At 37.5% G+C, this 17,666-nt stretch overlaps 1 long non-coding RNA gene across 1 annotated transcript; it reads right to left on the reverse strand.

The window, feature by feature from the left end:
* Positions 1 to 14,284: 14,284 nt before the first annotated feature.
* LOC753897 lies at positions 14,285 to 16,993 on the reverse strand. The gene is made up of 2 exons (XR_143561.3): positions 16,771 to 16,993; positions 14,285 to 15,894 (listed from the first exon to the last, which is right to left on the reverse strand). It is a non-coding gene; the product is annotated as an uncharacterized LOC753897 (long non-coding RNA).
* Between the last annotated feature and the right edge of the window lie 673 nt (positions 16,994 to 17,666).

Here is a 17,666-nt window from a genome sequence, read left to right on the forward strand (position 1 = left end):
CCTGAAACCAATTTCATTCTATATGAGCACCTTTTCACGATATTATTTGATTTTGCTGCCTCGGCAGCATCAAACAATATTTATATCTTTAGCCACTTTTTGCAGTCCCCTTTAATCTATATGATGCGATGCGTTATCAAGGCCACATCCGTTTCTTCACCCTCCATCAACAGTAACGTCACTTCCTTACCGATTCAGATTGAATGTCATACATTTAATGAACTGATTCACAAATTACTTCCAGCGTATCTTCAAATTGACATCAGTAGCAAGCACTTCTTTGTCATCAACTTTGATGGACCCCTAAGAAGGTAAATTTCCCACCGAAAACAACTTATCTTCTAGATTACACTGTGAATAGCGTAATATCCCCAGAGCAGACGGGAGATGCACTTAGCTGCGACTTTATGAATATTCATGACCCAAACAAGTGATGGCAGATAAGGGGAGGATCGCCTGGAGGGATAATTTTGAATTAAGATGGAGATTGCCGTCAAAGACAATGGTTGTATATTCATTCAGGGGGTATATTGGCGAGGAATATCAGGAACATTATTCGGAATTTGATAATACCGCGCATCAATGCCATATAGACACGCTTGCTTTGCAGACGAATACTATTAGAGCCTTATTGTATCCCCCTTTCCACTTCTCTCTCTCTCTCTCTCTCTCTCTCTCTCTCTCTCTCTCTCTCTCTCTCTCTCTCTCTCTCTCTCCCTTTCCCTCTATGCTCCATGCCCTCTGCATGACATTAAAATGAACATGGCATAAGTAATGTGCTAAAACCGCTGTTGCCTTGCACTTTTCTGACAGGTTTGATAATTTATAATTAATAGGCGATTAGATGTGCGGAAATGGAAATGTTTGATGTTCATACACATATTATTTAACCCACCAGCCCCCCCCCCCCCCCAGACACAGAAACACAAACACACACACATACTCTCTCTCTCTCTCTCTCTCTCTCTCTCTCTCTGTCGTTCCCTGACTCACATAATAATGTAAATTGATTGATGATGATCATGGAAGTCATTTGTTCTGAAGGTTAGCTCATTAAATATTGCTGTGATGGACATAATGATGATTATTACCATGCTGCCAAGTACATAAAAATAACGCCCGATAACAAAGAAAGGGGGTGACCACATTTCTTGTTACTTTGATTAGGTATGACATCTGCAGGGATTAATCGTTCTAAGATGCGAATTTTATCAGTGTGATCTTTTATTACCTCGCATTGTGCGTTGTATATACATTTTAAAGTACTTTATTTTAAAGTATATATACGGGAAACGTCAATTTGTGGCGCAATGAGCAAAAACGTTTTTTTTTTGTTTTTTGTTTTTTTTGTTGGGGGGGGGGGGCAAGGGGCGGAGACACCGGAAGCACAGGGATCTGAGGCATTTAATAATGGTCCGATGAGCATTCAAGGGGCCGTGTTAGGGCCCCTGGTTGGGTACAGGGCGGAGCCCCCGAAGCTCAATGGTTTTAGGCATTTAATTACGGTAACATGAGCGCATTTTGATACCTTATTTATGACACTGGCAAATCACTAATTGGCATGGAGTCCAGGGGGCGGAGCACACATATTAAGCTCAGGGGTTTATAGGAATTAATAACGATCAGATGAGCATTTAGGGGCCAGCCTTATGACCCCTGGTATGGTCCAGGGGCTGGAGCCCCCGCAAGCTTAGACTATTAACGTCCTTCCTTTTACAACAATGACAATGGTCCTCTCTTAATTTGAGAATTTCGCGAAACTTTCTATCCAGAAGTAGTTCGGATAGGAATAATTGGGTGGAAATCAATTTAATTTGATCAATGTTTTGTCAAGGTTAATTTCAATAAGAACAACGGTAGATATGAACAACAAACTTTAAACGAGAAAACAATCAATGCGTCACGCCAATTACCAGGATTATCAGGATTATCAGGATTATCATAAAATCGATTGTGGCTTAGATTAAGTTATTAGGCAACACTGTGACGTCCCAAGGTTACGTTATTCTGGTGGCGATTACAAACAAAATCGAAAACGTCTGGGATCAAAACAAAAAACACTTGCAAAACATGCAATCCGCTAAAAATGGGTTATCGTGCAATATTGCAATTACGGTAAATGGTATGCTATTTTTATGTAAATAATACGTTCATATCTCCATCTGATTGAAACATTATGATAATCCTAGCATATATATTTTTGAATTATTCTGTTACTTGTGAGGCAAGCTAGTACATATTGAGCCAGTGCCGTGAGCGTCAAAAGTTTTTCTTCTCGGAACAGTATCTAGGTTAAGAATCCATTAGTTGAACCTGTCCAACGGTTGCGCGCTTTAGCTGATTCTATAGTCGATACCATCGATCGGTAGTCGATACGAATTAGCGCATAACGGTCGCCTGCGTATAATAAACAAACACGCCGCGAGCGATTTTCATTGACGGAATTCTTTCAATTTCTTGCATTCTTTGTTTCCTTCTTTATATTCTTTGTTGCTACTTTCGTTCCTTCATTCTGTGGTGACTATCATCTAAAAATAATTGGTCCGTCCATCTAACCATATAACTGATCATAACGTTTCAGTTTGCACAATTGCGTAATGTAGGTCTAGTCATAGAGAGGGGACAGTGGTGCCATTGGAGGGTTGGGGGAAGGGTCAAATGTTTCATTATTTACTGACTTTAAATTCAAATCCTAATTCACATTTACATTTATTGATTATTATCCAAACATGTATGACCATTCTTAATTTTCTCTAACAAAGTATCCAAATTATACTAGTGTAACAAAGAATTAAAGAACTGAACACAGAGTGGATGGGTTTGAGAGAGGGTTACGTCATCTTCGTTTTCACGTTGCCTTCCCAGCATGCCTAACTTTTCTACCTTATCTTCGTTTCCTTCTTTTTTCTTCTCTTTGTATTACTTCGCGCAGTTTGATTTGGGGCACATAAATTATGTGGCTACGCCAGTGATATTGCGGTACAGCTATGTTGTGTGTATTACAAACTTTATGATTTGTAATTTCAATATTTCTTTTTAAAAGAAATATTGAAATTACAAATCATAAATGGAAATTTTGAAATAGAGCAAGTCTAACCTGAGAATTATACAAATTCCTTTTTTTTCTTGCCTTTTTGTTTTTTTATTTTTGTAAATTTTAGTAAAATATTTCATTATACTTCCTTATGTTTTGATTTATGACTTCTCGGTTGCGAGTCTTGCGCATTTTGATACTAAACCATTTCAAGAAGGTAAAAATGATGTATAAGTATAGGTGAAATCTATGTATGATATGATATTTTAAAAACATATTATTGATTATATCTCTGCTCCATAATGTGCTAGTTTTCACTATTTGCCCTCACAATATAGATGAGATCTGACCTTCTTTTAATACTTTTAGATGTAAGCTGTAATACGTCACATTCTCAAAGAAATATACATATGAATAAGTCAATTTTTCATATATTTTAATTTGAAAAAAGTCGGTAAGAGTATGAAGAATTGAGTTGTTAACTGTATATAAATCAGTCCCGATTTTTATGCTGTTACATGCCATATTTAGAAAATCAAGGCATTTGAAGAGCCATGCTTTTCAAGAAACAATTTTTAATCTGATGGTCTTGCAGAATATCAATATTAACGCTCACGAATTATTTTTCATCTCTCCCAAAACTCAACCTTCCCTTTAAGACTGGATCAAAAGAAGAGCGGGGTCAATCGTGCTCAAGAATATCCACATCAAAAAAGCATGTAGTATGCCCATGGTAACACTCGATAAACATGCCGCTAGCTGAGATTGGCATCTTTTACCCACCATATATTTTTATCACTGAAGCGAACTAAAACAATGATTATCATATTGATCGCCTGAACCCAAAGGCAAATACGTAATTAGAATACAATCATATGGACCGCCCAATTACACTTAAGAATACGCTTGAAGTCAGAGAGAGCAGGATAGAGAGATAGAGAGGGGTAGGGGAATGGCGGAAGAAAGAGAGGGGAGGGGAGGAGAAATAGAGAGAGGGAGAGGAAAATGGAGGGGTGGTGGATATAGAAAGATACTGGGAGAGAGAACAAACAAGGAGTGTATGAGAGAGGGAAAGAGAGAGAGAGAGAGAAAGGGGGGTGGGAGGGTTGAAAGATAGAGAGAATGAGAATGTGGATGGGGAAAAATATTCTTAAAAGGCGTACTAACCCTTAAAGATACTATGTCCCATTTGCAGCCAACATTAAATTCAGTAGAACTTTGCAGGAATTATGAATATGCCATGTATGTCCTATCTGTGAAATTGATGGTATCTTTAAAGCAACTTGGTAACATTGTTTTAGATGAGAGAAAATGGTGCTAACGTAGTGCGTTCAATGCTAAATGTACAATTAAAGATAATAGACCATTATTAATGATAAAAATTTGTAAAGACTGATACGATCGACTCCTTAATTCTCCCGACTATATTATCATAATTTAATTGAGCTTTAGGTGAGTGTGAATCGTCACAAAGCAATGAATTGACTCTCTATAGCATTCCAAACATTTAAATGTTGAAGATTTTTCAAAGCCTGTTTTATGTCATATTTTCATGGAAAAACAGTTGGGAAAATTCAAAAATTGGTTGGAAGAATTTACTCTAAGAGAGGGTTACACTTTGAAGCCTTAAAAGAAAACCATAAATAGCTTTGTGGTTTGAGAATTGTTATTTCAGGATTGTGCATATTAGAGGGTTAGTACAGTAGAAGAAATATAATAAGTAACATTTCATACGCAAATTACGTAGTTTTTTCATCGACCTTCAACAATGTTACCGGTTCCCTCTACGTATATCGATGCTGCGATGAGCTTTTGCATGCATCTGTTATGTATTAATATATACGAAGCCATTATTATTATTATTATTATTAGTCAGAATTTCAAACTGCATGAAAGGTCAGACAAACAAATTGGCCTACCCGACCTAGCAACACGTAATCCATGCAATATACCGATTCATTAACATATTTAAATTCATGGACGTTTCTTTCATGGGGACCTAGTGACGAGTGGTCGCATCAACCTGTTTAATATTGATGAATGGATTTCAATACTCGGAATCCAGTCTGCATACATTACTTGTCACTAAGTCGGACAAGCCTCAGAAAGCTTTCATGTTGTCACGAACAACCTTTCTTTGAAAAGCATGCTTGAAATTTTGGATATGTATGGTAAACCCGTCTTTTGGGATTCTGAGCATTAAAAAACAACAATTTCCCAACAGGTGAATGCAAAGATTCGTAACGAGACACTTTTAGCAAAGACGTTGGCATTAACATTTGATAACAGTATGAAAAGGGTCTATCAAGTCTTCTGCATGTATTTGAATATTGACTTTTTTCATAGCTATTACCACTACCCTCCCCCAAAATGTAAACATTAGCAAATAATAGCCCTAGACAGGAAGTCTATGCTTGAAAGAAAAAAAAGTGGAAAGCAAATATTGTATCGATCGTGAAGTATCATGACTCTTTCATACAGAGTAATTGAACGGAATGAATATCAAACAGTATCGGAATATGTCTTATCAGTTTTATGGTTTTATCAGTATTTGGTCTTTGCTTTGCCACTTCATCGGTCAGCTGATCGCCCGACGCGTGCTCTTCATGACGAAACAATGGGATCGCTGAAGCGTGGAAGCACACGCGAACACACCGCGGCACGCACCTGCACCTGTTCCAGTACATTCCGATGCCTATTGTTCGATTGAAGTGGGTTAGTCTTGATAATCAGTCTCTTATAATAGACTGATAAGTTTGGTTTGAAAGGTTACTCCCACTTTTAAAGACGGTATGAGATTCGGGGGAGGGATGTTTGTGTTTGTGTAGGGGTGGGGGGGGGGGGGGGGGGTCAGGGGGCATGTAGTCAAGCCGAAATCTGCATTTACTTAATACATGCATTTTCACCCCCCTTTTTGTTTTGTTTTGTTTTTGCTTTGTTTTGTTTATGTTTTGTTTACTATGCTTTTCTTCTGTTCTATGTTGTTTTGCTTTGTTTGTTTGGTTTCTCGTCAGAGCTGTAGGACACACAAAGTTCCTTTGGTGAATTAATCCGAGCTCCACCGCTGCAAAAGAAGAAAATAAAATAAAGTGAATTACTGAGGATTAAGGCTTTGAGGAATAATTTTGCGAGATGGATAGAAAGCATAAGTTTGGAAGACTCTGCCCAAAGACTTGTCTTAAGTTTTACTCTAATAGTATTGACAACTGTTCAAAACGCTGTCAGGTTTCATAAAGTCTGTCATAAACATACAAGATTTGTAAGTGTTGTTGTTTCAGTTTTGACCACAATCAATAAATACATGAAACACAGAACTTTATATCAAGAGAAAAGAAATGTAGGCCGATTTAAGTTTTAACTTTAATTAAATTCAGATCCTTTTTTATTTTAAAGGTCTGAATATTGAGACCACGTTGACAAGGTAGTCTACCTGACTACTGGCACTTCGCCAGGTAAACTAAAAGAAGAATTAAAACTTTTTTTTATGTGTGTCAAACCTTTGTACACGGTGCGCGTGTCATGCACTTCTTTGACAGACCATGCAACAGCTGTTTGAAAACACAAAAGGAACGATTACTTTTCTTTTGGTCCGAAGCAAATCTCGAAGGTCGGCCATTGTGTGATTATTCCTTTTTATTTCTTTTAAAGCGTCTCTAAAGTAAATATTAATGAGAAGAGAACTCAGCAAGGGGCAGGCTCCACAAACGGGCTTGTGCAAGCATACACTTTTGGTAAGAAATTGCGATGCAGTTTTGTTCCACCCCTTTTCTGATATTCTAAAGGGAGAGCGTCTGCAACGAGAGAAGGCCATGGGCGCTGCTTATTTTGGCTATTATTCTTTCAAAGGTCCAACAGGTTGTACTTGTTCGTACCTATAATGGCGTCGACATGAACCGTTCAAATCACTTGAATAAACACCGTCTTTTCAAAAGATAAACATCTTGCCCCTAAAAAGGTAGTGTGGAGCATACCGCCATATGCCAAGTCTAGTCTAGGGAGTCTAGAGGGGGCTAGCGACTCCTGTTTGACTCCTTTAATCACAAGGAGAAAATAATTTACATTTAATGAAGTCATAAAGGAAAGAAAGAAGATTAGATCTCGAAGAATGGATATGAACTGATTCATTTTTTTTTACCTTTGTCATATTCATAAATGAAAATATCAATTTTGTTGATTGCCAGATGGCCGAGTTGTAAAAGAAATCTTATTCAGGTTTGAGAAGGTTACAATTATCCATTGCTATTAACTTCCATGGCATGCAATAAATGTCCATCTCATTATATGCTTTAGGATATGTAGGAATATAATTTAATGGTCTTATATCACCTGCTCTGCGATGATAATAGTATGGCATGGCACTTATTTGGAAGAACCATCGGTTTCATTAAAAGAGAAAAAAGTTCTTAAAGTATAGTTCTTCCTTCTCCATGTGTTCAGGCGCGGTTATAGAAGCATAACTTTTATATATTTGCGGGCATTTTGGGAACTTACATGGGCTTACGGGGGCTGTGGTTCTTGTAATCGTTTTATTCATGTGCCTCTGTGAATGCATTTAAAATCGAGACTTTTTTGCGGGTTGGGTGGGGGGGGGGGGGGCTTGATCACCTCTCTCCCTAGAACTTTTACGACTTTCAATTCCCCTTCTTTCTCAATCTCTTTTAAAATACGATTCGTACGTTTCCCCTGCATTGATCCCAACGGCAAAACATTACAAACATTTAGTGACAAATTAGACGGCCAATTTATTAATCTGACCCGACCTACAAAGCTAATACAATCCTACCGTAGACATCAAATATATGCTAAAGGACATTAGGGCACCTTGAAGGCGAACATCTGTAGATTTAAGCAAACCCTTCAACATTGTGACCCGGTGTCAAGTGTTTTAGGACACCTTACCCTGCAGTGGTCTGTTGAAACGAGATAAAGGCACAGAAGTCGCGAGCGTGGCGTACGTGGCACGCGTCCCTATTAAAATGTAAACATAAATTCCAAGGGCGTTTCAGTCTAGTGGTGGATTAAGCATTTATTGCTGGGGGAGGGGTACAAGCAAGTCTTGTCTAAGATTTCTCTCAAAAGCAATTAAACAAAAAAGATCATTAGATGATCACCACCTTTTCCATTTCCATTATCAAGTCTAAACTAATTCTGACAAAACAAAACAAAATCTCACATTTCCCTGAGGAGGGTAAATAGTTTTGGCGGGCGGGGGCGACGGGCAGGGGCGGGGGGGGGGGGGGATATCTTTGGATTTGCTTCTTTAGTCAGCGTAGACTTAGCTTCGTAAAGATATGATTGCACTGCATTACATGGTTTGGAGATTATTGGCGGTATATTTTCCATCTATCTTTTGGAATCACTTTTGTTCAGAAATAGGGAATTCTAATTCTATACTTCATCTCTCCACTTTCGCCATTGATACCTTTTCTTCACCGCCCCACCCCACCTCTCTTCAATATTTATGCTCTTCACTACTTATCGCTCTATTTTTGTTTTGATTTTACCCTCTATTTGCCGGAAATAAATCATTTTTATAACCCCCATCCACCCTCTTCTTCTTCTTATTCCCACTCTTGCGACACTATAACCCATCTCATAAATCCTTCACCTCCACAAAATCTTTCTCCGAACAAGGGACTCCCACATCCAAACATTACGTCAACCTTCGTTACCATAGCAACTCACCGCCAAGACATGTACATTTTCCCTACCGCTATGTTACCCGCAGTCAAACCGTGGCTTCTTCGAACATTTCATGTTACGCGTTCTTTGTGCATAACCCCCGGAATGTTCTTTGTGTAAATTCGAAACCATCGCACAAAGAACGCACATTGTGCGCTTGCTCGCCAGTGCACTGCGCTGCGAAGTTTTTTTTTCGACTCATGTGCAGATAAAAAAAATATACAAAAGGCGACTGGCGGGAAAGCTACATAATAACATGACTCTGTTGTTGTTTGGTGAAGCCCTTTTGTGCGTGTTTAGACCACCTCTCAGAAAGACGAACAAAGCTGGAAAGGAGCCAGCTTAAATCTAAAAATATCAACAAAGAAATCGATAAAGAAATAGGAAAGAACTGCTGCTGATCCGGTTTTGACAAAGAAATAGCTTGAACCTGCGCTGAACCAAAAAAATCATAATGTCACTTTGAAATAACAATACTGGCTGTATTGGCATTTTGAATTGGATATGCTTTGGTAGTTCTATTGTGAGCAACATCTGTCGATATTATGATGTAAAATAATTAACGTGCCATTTTCACCTATTCGTCAATGGGCCTTTATTATGATTTTTTCATGTATTTCCCATTCAATTCTTCTTACATTGCTTTCTCGTTCTCCTAATTGCTTCTAACCTTTTGTCACTTTGCCATGCCATTGTTATATCTTAATGATAAACCCCGATAAGTTTCGAGACGAGCTTTACATTTCCGTCGATATAGGGTATTTTATCAACTAAAATAGATTCTTTCCTTTTTAATTCAGAAAATTGATCAGATCCATTATAAGACAGATTGAATGAAAGACCCTTAGCATGCCTAGGAAAAATTGGGTTTCAAACTTTTTCGAGATATATCGAATTCTTCTTTTATTTTCAGTGCGAATGGGGGGGGGGGGGGGTAGACAGAGGCACGCGCCCACCTGAACCTCATCTTCAACCCTCTCCCTCTACAATAAAATGAAATACAATTTAAAGAAATGGCGATTTATCAATCCAGTACAGGCACTAGAAACCAATTATATATATTTCTTATCGTACATTTCCATATTATTGTACTGAATCAACGTTAAAATTGGATGCACTCTTTGGATAACCTCTTCTCTACTCTCTACACAAGATGGAACAAAAAAAGTGTAAATACCGATTTAATCGTCACTGATTTCCCAAGAAACCCACCAGGAAGTTTGGGCGACATCTTTGGAACAAATCTTGAGCAGTTGGATATAGATCGGAACATAAAAAGCAGAGGGGTAGTTACATGATCGGTGCTTCAATGTGTTTAGTTTGTTTCTTTGTCTTGCTGGCAAATCGAATTTCCTCCAACGCGTCCAAGAAAAATTTGGAGGTGCTCTTCTGGGAATCGGGAATGGTTGTTGCAAGGATTGGAAAGTTAACGGTACCTGCGTTATCATTCTTTCTATACCCAACTCTCTTTCCTCTCTCTTTCTTTCTCTCTCTCTCTCTCTCTCTCTCTCTTTCGGGAGTCAAGGATTCCCATTTTCTTAAAGACCAGTCTCCGTTAGCAGTTCCATATCAATGATCTACTTTTTGAAGACATTAAAAGCGGAGTTCATTTTCTTTAAAGTCGTCACCCGAAGAAAATTCACAACAACTGATAATTATGGACAAATAATATATGGATGGAAAGATTTCCTCTTGAAAAACACGAATAATTTGCTGAAAAATCATATAGATATAATGGAAAGGCGTTAAATACAATTTTGTGGCTAGCTGTGGCTCGCATGTGACGTCACGAATCTTGCGCTCTATACGGAGGACCGCTGAAGGCAGAAAATCTGGATCTCAAAAAAAAAATTTGAGAGATGATTACTGCGAGCCCAAACATATTTTGAAGAGGGAAGTTGTTATATTTGATCAGTAAGGTTTTCATTTCGCAATAATATGAACTTTGCATCAATTCAAAACACTTTGGATTCCTCGGGTGAAAAAAAGTTAACATTGGGGTTTCCCTTTTTATAGAGCATTGGTAAGCGTCTGATCAATCCATTTACTTCTCCCCCAAAAAGTTTTAAAAATGATTGATTTGGTATTTCTTTCTGGAAACAACGTCAACTTCCCCGACTGACAATTTTATTCAATTATCATTCGAAGACAAGAAATAAACCTACACACGTGAAGTAGTGGCGTATCCAAGATGTGATATTGATTACGTTCCACACGTTGGACACTTCATTTTTTTAAATTTTTTTTGTTGGTTTCAGCTGGATGGGGCTTCACTTCAGATGGAGGCAGGGGCTGCGGTCTGTTTGAGTTTGAGTTTGAATTTGAGTTTATTAACAACAAATATAATAACAAGTAAAACATAATGTATCATTCATGATTACATAAAATATTACAATATAACACAAGATAAATAACATTACACATAAGATAAACATTGTTTTACAAAGTATGTTATATACAAATGAAACAAAAGATTGTGTACAAGTGCTAGTCGAGTCCCTGTCTTTGGCAATTCTGTAGCACTAGACAAAAGTGTAACAAATTAAACAGCAGTATTAAACTGTTGAACATCTATTTTGAAGAAAAAAAGAAAAGATCCCCACACGCATCTTTAAGCTGACTTTTGTTTAGACCTAGGTTATTGTATTGTAGTGGATAGTAAATGGGGCTCTTATTCTGAATAAAGAGGAAAGTAGTCGTTCATAATAGCCATCTGTTGCAGATTGCCTTGGCTCGATTTTGTAGGGTTTCTGTTTGCAAACAACATTTTCTGAGTGGAACAAAAACTGTGTAAAATAATGAACTGGACTGAAAAAAAGTAAATCTGTAGGGTTTTGATCTTCAAAGCTCTCACTTCTCTCTCTCTCTCTCTTTCTCTCTCTCTCTCTCTCTCTCTCTCTCTGTGTCTGTCTCTCTGTCCTTTTCTCTCTCAACGCACATACTCACAAACGCGCACACACTCTCCCCCCCCTCTCTCTCTCTCTCTCTGGCCGTCTCTCTTTGTTTATGTTACATAATGACGCTGCTTTATGAGAAAAATAAAAGAGTTACCTAACTCTATAGTCTGCAATAATAAATTGTGACAACTTAACACCATGGACAACAATTTTGCTTTTATGCTTTAAAGGTAAAGACCAGTTATGGTCGTGCGATTGCATTGTGAAAGAAACGTTGTGGAATCGATCAGAAAAGGTTGCTCATCTAGCATCTAGCATCTGCAAGGTTCTGGAATCATCAAAATGATAAGAAATTTGGCCCATTCTTCGTAAAGTTACAAGCACTATACACAGAAAGATGTATATGGGACTACCCTATATCTCTCACAGACCATGAGAGAAACAAATTTACCAAATATATGAATTAGTAGGCGGTTTCCCGGCAAATTTTTTATCATCATGTATTAGTCAAAACATATTCTTTCACTTGATTGGTAATGAGAGCTTCCATTTCATTTTTTGAAATTGGGGCGTTTCCAATACTGGTCTTTACCTTTAACCGTCTTCAGAAACAGATTAAGTCTAATTTTTGGATTACTCACAAATCTTCTATCTTTTATAATAAACGATCAAAACAAGTTGAGAGATAGAGAAAGGGAGGTTTCAGAGAAAGTTGCGTACTGGTCATTTGATTAGATTTTAAACGAACCAGTCTGGAATTAATTGAGAAAGGTTTGTATACAATAGGCTAAATACAAGCATTAGTGTATGGGCCGACTGCGAGGCTTTTCGAATGATCAAAGCGATGATAAACTGAGTAATTCTTCCTGGAAAACACTGAAAATCAAACACTAGGGCCCGAATTCACAAAGAAGGTTTGTCGACAAACCTTGGTTTTCGTACGTCATATGACGCGTTTTACGCGTTTTTACAAACCTGGTTTGTAAAGAACAAAAGGAGGTTTGGCGAAACAAAAGGAGGTTTGAGCTCAAACCTTGCTTTGTGAATTCGGGCCAAAATGGGCACATGGGACTACATGTCTACATGCACTGTCGAAACTTCTTCGTCGTATTTCGAATACGAGTGAAATTGAAGAGCAATTCTTATCAGCAGACATTTTTACCATGATATTCTTCCAAATTGTCATGAAGAAAAAGAAAGCTCATCTTTACTAGAACACGATCTTCTTTGTAAGTAATAATTATGCACGTCACAGATGCGTATGCCTCATAGAGATATATACTTAATAAGGCTAGAGTGCGGACTCGTCATACGCGCCCGTTCAAAGCTCTGTGCGCGCATGGAGCGCGGTCCGCCATTACTAAGGAGGGCACAACATCGAGAAATACCCGGATGTTCCCTTCGAAACTGTGCTACTGATATGCAATGTGAAGCTTCATTTTTCGGGTTGATTTATCGGTTTTCGAGTATGAAACGTTATAATTGTGGTATTTTGCATAATGCATGAACCCTACTCATGCCTCAGTCATGGTATCTGGTGTAGGTCAAGATTAATTACGGATGTTATGGTGAGGTAAAAGGGACACAAAAAGCTATTTATATTTCAGTATATCTTCAATTTTTCTTCCTCTTTGTCAATATAAAACTGCGATATTATGACATTAAATATTACTTGGCTTTCAACCAATCAGAATCAAGCATTTGGGACTTGTATTTGATATTTATGTCATGATATTAAACAAAGTTTTATGCTACAGGGCCAATGCCGGGGGCCAATGTCTTTCTAATTCAGTTATTATGAGAGCCAGGGTTTATTGATTTAAAATGCTTTAAAGGTAATATATTCATTTTATATTTATGACTATTATAAACAGATTGATACTTATAGATTTGGGATATAGATGGGTATGTAGATAGCTAGACACATAAATAGATGGATAGATAGATATAATATAGAAGGATAGGTAGATAATGGAAATGCAGATAAAGGACGATACTGAAGATAGGAAGAGGGGGAAGGAAAGAATTATAGGCCTACACATTTATTTTAAAAAATTATGTTATTTACTCATCCAATCATTCATCCATCCATCCAAACATTCTTTTTCTTCTTCTCTCACTCATTTTATATCAAATTCACACCTTATGTCTTTCACCCATTCTCTATAAAATCTCTATTTTTGTCTGAAAGAGTAATTCAATTTTTTACAGTTCACTATAAATATATATGAATATTCTTTAAAAACAGCTGATCATTGATGTAATAATTATTTATTCACACCACTTTTTTTCTCCATAAATAATATTCTCCTTGATACAGTGTATTTCTTATTTTCTTCATCAACCAGTTTTAGAGAATAAACTTATAATTAAATTTGAAGAAAAAAATGAATAAATGAACCTTTTATTACCACACGGCACACGTGTGTTGATATTCTACAGCATAGGCATTTAAGTTTTGACATTTTATCGGACATATATACTGCAATAATACATCACAATTGAAAAGACAAACATTGCAAAAACAACACCTCAGATTTTAGCCCCAAATTTACTGTCACGAATCATAGGCAACACAACCACAACAAATTGATTCGCCACCAAAGACAAGCATTACACATCCCAAAACCACCACAATAACTCCCAAAACATAAATGTCAGGAGGCCAATGTCTATGTGTCAAGATGTCAGCGATAACGAACACTTTATTAACTAGTCTTGGCTCCAAGCGCACGCAGGCGCGTCACATTTACAAATAATACATTGAGTAATAAATGCAAACCAGAAATAGTAATTGAGCATATATATTCCAAGTCACCTGTATTGCTATGAAGAACTATAATTGAAGAGACTTACATCTCAGGATACTGCACTACACTATTCAGTGAAACCTCATAGTAACATGGTCTTTTGACATCATTATTCATCAGGTGTAATAATAAATTTGAAACTGATTACCCTCAAATGTACACAGTAGATACAACAAACCAAAGAGTGCACAATCTTATGGGTTTACATGTACATCTAGTGACATTATTCCATATAATTTTTCTGTTATCAAATCTCTTCAAAAGCAGTTTTCCATTTTGGAACAAAATTCAAACCTATGTACAGAACGATCTATGGGTGTGTATATGGTGTGCATTACACAGGCTTTTCAATTGCCACACATCTGTGAATTCTTCTCGTTTATTAAAAATGGGCTCACTTGATGTGAATTTCTTGCTTTTCATCTTTAATGATGTAAATCACTTGGTTGAGAGCAATCCAGACAATGTTATAAAAAAGGTCTACATGTTTATCTCAGGTTATCCATACTGTACCTGCAGAATCAAAGCACATGTAGAGTGCAAATAATTTGCAAAAATTTGTCGCTGTTTTCACGAAGTGACGGTAGTGAAAAAAAATGCATTCACTTTGCGTTACGATTTTCCTCACTACCGTCACTTCCTGAAAATAGGGACGAATTATAGCAACTGAATCAGATACAGCAGGTACAATCATGAAGCTTATAGAGTAAATATTCAAATACAGTGTACCTCACAACAACTCAAAATTCAAGTACATTTTGTTTAACCCCTAATGTAATCAATTCTTCTAAGTTCCACTTTAGTTTGCCTTCGTGTAAAGTTAACAAACAGAAAATTATGGTTAGGTTGTGCAACTGTCACAATGTGTCCCCAAAATTTTATTTCATTACACAGAACAAAAGTCTCAGATTGTTCTGTTTTTTTAAAAGATTATTGAAAGCTCTCTCCAGTTTTAAACGGCTTCACAGTCAATCATCCAGGGGATAAGCTATGCAGACAAGAGGCAAAATATAAAAGACCGATCTGTCTTTGTAGTTTGTACGAATGAAGTTCTATGTTTTGTTTTGTTTTTCCTGAAAATGCGTTCTCTCCAAAGTTGTGTTGAAGTAGGTCAAGCTGATCCTGGCTAATGAGCTTGCTTTCGTGGACTTCCTGCAAGAGAATCCTGGTTTTTCCATCTCTCCTGTTTACCTTGTTTCACCACTTTAAGCTGTTTCTTGGCATCTTGCACTTGCTGTCTGGTTATATTCAGTTTCTAATCAACTCAGACAGAAAAAGAATAGTCATGTTCTTTTGTAATGTCATAGGGTTTCTTTGGAGGCACGGGAACACTTTTGGATGTTGTACATGGTTTTGCTGGGAGTATTGAGCCATGGGTCTGTTTATAGGGAGGATGTCCAGGAAAGACAGTAGGCACAGCTCTAAGAATGAGATGTGGTGTGTAACATCCTTTCCTCTCTTGGGTGTATTCCTGCATTACAATAAAAGCAAATGGAAACAATAATGAGTTTTTTCTCATAACATGACAATTGTTCTACTATTCATGCTATTTCATGTGATTTTTAGGACTGAAACTGAAAGCAGCTTCCAGCCAAATAAATAAAATAATAATGATGTCAGCAAGTCATAAGCAAATTTGATAGAAATAGTGTAGTGTGCGGTGGGATTTTTAGGCTAGCCTAGCCTAGTTGGATAACTCCTGTGATGTGAAATTTGGCAGGCTAGCCTGGCTTAGACCAAAAGCTTCAGTCTCTCTATATCGTCGGTTGTTCTACTGAGACTGCGTCTGGCTCCACTAGACCTCTGATTATATTATGGGGAATGTCAACAAATGTCAGTTTTATTAAAGAAATGACCCATATCAGATGGTTATATCTGTCTAACCTGGCTTTGCCTTTCGGGCTTTAGAAATTAGAGAGTAGAGTTTAGATTTAGAGTCTAGATCTACCTTAGATCTAGAGTCTAGTCTATAGTTAAAATATAGATCTAAAGAAGTTGACATTTGATTTTTATCTTGAAATTAGATAAGATAAAATTAATTGTATCGTTTTATTCTAGACTTTTCTTTAATAGAATCAAGCTCATGGAGTTATATTTCCGAGTTAAACTCTCTGGCTCTTGGAGTTGCGAGCGACTCCAGCGCAGCAGAATTTTCCCATCACCATCCCCAGAACCTTAACCCATGCCTGCCCCAGCCCGGCGGGCGTGGACTGGCGCGCTCCGCTGCTGCAGGAGCTGCGGTGACTTGTCATGAGACAACCCGGGTACACACTACAGTCACTGCATAAACTACATTTTTAGCTCTAAAATCTCCTTATTAATCAACATAACATTAAGAAGAACTTACTTGTGAAATATTATGCAGTTCCCTTTCTTTCTTCGGTTCGAACATCCAAATGCAACGCACGAACCTGGCTTCTCCAATTTTTTCCACGTATGTTGTGCACAGTATCTTGTTGGGTCGTTCGTTTTTCTGCCCTCCTTAGTAATGGCGGCCACAGCTCCAGGTCCACACAGCAATTTGAGCGAGTACGCCCTCTAGTGTTATTAAGTATATATCTCTATGGTATGCCTGGTTTATTTATTCAGAGTCTCTCCATGGGGTCTTTGTTCGAAGTGAGACAGCGTGGTCATCCCAAACTATTGTAACAATTGTCATAATTACTTCTTATCAGTTCCGCTGTCACAATAACTATTGTTTGTTAAACGCGTTACTTTATTTGGTTTATTATTATTCCTGTTATCGGCCCGCGTTCTCGCATTGAAAAAGCGACGCTGCACGCGTAGACGCGCGAAGCATCTTTTGTCGCAATTTGGCTGTGTTTTGTCATAACACGTGACACACGCTTCTTATTCCCATACACGTAATTTGTGATCCGTGGAAGATATAAACAGATTTTATTTTTCACCATACCATCACAAAGGTAATAGATATCCGTGCTTCACAATGAAGGCTTTGGGCATCGATGATTTATTTTGGTTTAGAAACAATGCACTGCGGTTAAACAGCGGGGGAACATCATTGGTCAATAATAATAATAATAATAATAATAATAATAATAATAATAATAATAGTAGTTTTAATAATAGTAGCGCTTTTCAGGACCGAAGGCCCTCTCAAAGCGTTTACAGATATATATTACAGTATAAAAGAACTGCAGAAAAGCAAATCAGATACTCTTTATTTTCATGCATGATATATTTATTTAACGAGGAAAGAGAAAGAGACAGAGTGAGAGACAG

This window comes from Strongylocentrotus purpuratus, unplaced genomic scaffold, assembly GCF_000002235.5.
Source record: "Strongylocentrotus purpuratus isolate Spur 01 unplaced genomic scaffold, Spur_5.0 spur5_contig_823, whole genome shotgun sequence".
Classification (NCBI taxonomy): Eukaryota; Metazoa; Echinodermata; class Echinoidea; order Camarodonta; family Strongylocentrotidae; genus Strongylocentrotus; species Strongylocentrotus purpuratus.